This window comes from Colletes latitarsis, chromosome 12, assembly GCF_051014445.1.
Source record: "Colletes latitarsis isolate SP2378_abdomen chromosome 12, iyColLati1, whole genome shotgun sequence".
Classification (NCBI taxonomy): Eukaryota; Metazoa; Arthropoda; class Insecta; order Hymenoptera; family Colletidae; genus Colletes; species Colletes latitarsis.
This window is the reverse complement of record NC_135145.1, coordinates 16,612,291-16,615,892: the sequence shown is the minus strand read 5'-3', so window position 1 is coordinate 16,615,892 and position 3,602 is coordinate 16,612,291. Positions and strand designations below refer to the sequence as shown.

General features: G+C 34.0%; 1 pseudogene; it reads right to left on the bottom strand.

The window, feature by feature from the left end:
• Positions 1-576: 576 nt before the first annotated feature.
• LOC143349088 (uncharacterized) lies at positions 577-2,321 on the bottom strand (annotated as a pseudogene).
• Between the last annotated feature and the right edge of the window lie 1,281 nt (positions 2,322-3,602).

The following is a 3,602-nucleotide window of genomic DNA, read 5'->3' as shown; positions in this document are numbered from 1 at the left end:
CCTTCGCATTTTTAGTCTCCGCAAAAGTTCATTCCTTTAGTGTACGTTCGGTAACGACAATCGTGAAAAATTTTTAATCTGTGATTGTGAATTAGAAGAAGTTAAAAATGTTTTCACATTTGTCCGTGGAAGATTTATGCTGCGTAGCGTTACTATTAGATGAAGAGGAAGAAAGGAAAGTGAGGAAACGACGTTTTTCGGTACATAACATGCTAAAAAGAAGAAAAATTGATGGAGAGTATTGGACACTATATAAACATTTAATGGATGATGAAGAAAAATTCTTCCAGTACTTCCGAATGCCCATTAATAGTTTTAATATACTTTTGGAAAAAATTGAAAATTCTATTACTAAGCAAGACACAGTATTCAAGGAGGCTATATGCCCAAGAGAAAAACTGGCAGTATGTTTGAGGTATGTTTAATAATACAAACAATATAAAAATACAAAAACATTATTTATTTGTAATTAATTAATATAAAAATATATAATATAATACAATATAATAAAAATACAATAATATAAAAGTACAAAAATTTATTTATTTCTATCCGTCGGGTTTATTTGAAAAATTGCTATACGTATTTGGAGGAAGTACTTGGGTTTTGTAAATGTGGTGATGAAGATGGCAGAGGTGTTATAATTAAAGTGCATGTGGTATGGTCATTTTTATTAGATAATTCCTGTAATTCTAGTTCTGAAATTATTGCGAAGGTCCGGGCCTTGGCTATTGCTTGATTATACGGAGTTAATTTATTTACTGTTGCTGCTAAACTTTTAAAAAATATTGTGTTACTGCCATCGATATTTCTATTTTGTAAAATATAATTCATTACTGTTTCGGATGCCGTCTCTGATTTTCTTTTTTTATTATTTTTGGATTTATTGACTATTGCGTGTATATTATCTGGGTTGGGCGATGAAATTTCGTTGGGGGTAAAATCAGTAGTTTCCTGCGCAATATCATTTACTTCTACATTTAAATTATCGGCTGTATCTAGTGATGTAATACATTCCCTTTCTTTGAAATATGGAATTAAAAAAGACATTTCTTCCTCGAATTTCCATTTTCTTATTTTTGTCGTGGCCTGCCCGCTGCTGGTATCTCTCCTTTTTTTTAGGGCTCTACGAAAGCAGTCTCGTAACAATATTTATTGCTTTTTGCAATCTTTAGCTGGAAAGATGAAATAAAATTAATAATTTACCACGCATATAAGTATTGTAAACTTAATATATATATATATATATATATATATACTGTTTTCCAGATTTTTAGCAACTGGTGATTCATATAAGACAATTGCATTCAGTTATCGACTAGGGCACACAACAGTATCACGTATTGTGATTGAAGTTTGCAATGCAATTATCAAACAACTAATGCCAGAATACATGAGTATACCCTGTCGGGAAAAATGGCTTGAAATAGCGGAGGAATTTTGGAGAGTATGGAATTTCCCCAATTGCATTGGTGCATTGGATGGAAAGCACGTACAAATTTTCGCACCACCTAACAGCGGCTCTTTGTACTATAATTACAAAAAAACATTTTCTATTGTGCTGTTGGCTTTGGTAGATGCCAATTACAAATTCATAGCCGTCGATATTGGATCGTATGGGAAGAATAGCGATGGAGGAATATTCAGCCATTCAAAATTGGGAAAGTGCCTTGCAGAAAATAAATTGAATATACCAGAAGATGCGGAATTACCGGGTACTAATACTGTGATGCCTCATGTTATTGTTGGCGATGAAGCTTTTCCTTTGAAAAAATACTTATTAAGACCGTATCCGAAACCACAAATCCATGATCCCGCCAAATGACAATATAATCATCGACACTCACGAGCAAGACGAGTGTCGGAAAATGCATTCGGAATTTTAGTACAAAAATTCCGAATTTATTTACGAAGAATGCAATTACACCCGCAAAATGTCGATAAAATTATTTTAACGACATGTATTTTGCATAATTATATTTCGTCATCTCGTGATTTTCGACCATTGGATATGGGTATGGAACCTGCGGAAACAACCATGCAAAGTCTCCCCTTGCAAAGTGGTAGCAATACTGCAACCGCGTTTCACGTAAGGGAGACATTTAAAGATTTTTTTAATACTGAACGAAACTAAAAATCTGTATCCTCACGAAAAATAATGAAATACATGTAATTATATGTTACTTACCGGTTAAATTTATAATTTTCCCAATGTCTCTCCAAGCAGCTTCCTTTTTCTCATTGTCACTGTAACCTCTTTCTTCCTGATTATATAGAAAACTATGTTGTCGCACCAACTCTATTAATTTCTCATGTTTCATACTTTGCGATTCCGTTGCACTCGTGTTTGACGTATTCATTTTTAACTGAGAAATTGTGTTTTTCGAGGGTATTCACGGTTTATATAAGTTCTGTTGTGTTGTTATTGGTTAAAAATGTTGGGGATTGGGGTGTACAATGTTTTAGCTTATTGGTTCGTGACAGTGGTAGTAGGTGTGGTTATTTTCTAAAATGGAAGGGGAAGTGCGCGAAGTACGAATTTTCTGTTTGGAAAGAAGGCTGGTGGTTCTTGGCATCGAAGACGTGGAGTCAAAGTAAATATACAATTTTAGCTAAATGGACAGAAATACGAGCGGATAAGGACATTAGACCTTTTTTTTTGTCGGGGCCCTTGACTTCGAGCTTGCCCGAACCCAAACATTCTGTCAAAGAATACTGATCTTTGCCTGCCCGTACACGCAACGTGCCTGAACGTGCTGTAACGCTAGATATAAACACTCCTATTCCAATACCCGCAATAATGTCTGCCCAAACTGGAAATGCTGTAAACGTTACGTGCTTGAATGGATGATGTGCACGTTCAAAACGTAACGTGCCGAAACGGATCCGCGACGTTACGTATAAATACTCATGTCTTAGCAGCTTGAAAGAATGTTTGCCCGAACCGTGCCGGCTGTGCCGTGCCGTGCTGTAAACGGATAGTATAAATCGACCTTTAAATTGCTTTGCGGCATGCAGGTATTGCCCTTTGCTTGCTTCTTCGTCACACTTTCTGATTACACGCCGAATAATGTTTCGCGCTTCACTATGGATATTTGGCCCCTCTTTCGAGATTCCATTTCGTTTGTTAAATATTTAATTTAATAAAAAGTAAAACTACTAAGCTAATATTGAATAAATAAAAATGTAAAAAATGCAAACAGTAAAAAAGGATAAATATGTATAAATACAAAAAGTAAAAAGGATAAATATGTAAAAAATGCAAAAAGTAAAAAAGGATAAATATATATAAATGCAAAAAGTAGAAAGGATAAATATGTATAAATGTAAAAAACGAAATATAAAAAAAATTAACTAAAACTAAAAACAAGATAATAAACTAAACTAAACTGTAAAAAACACTAGATTACTATAATAGTAAAAAAGAATTTAAATTAAATAATTAAAAAACTGTTTGGTTACACTCGATACGCACTGGCAGACTACTCTGGAGAAACTGTTGGTCGTTGGAAAAAGCGTTGGAAAAGCAACGTTTTTCCCACTTTTTACTCGAAGCCAGTGTAGAGAAATTATTGCCATGTGGTAAAATGAGAAATGCAGAA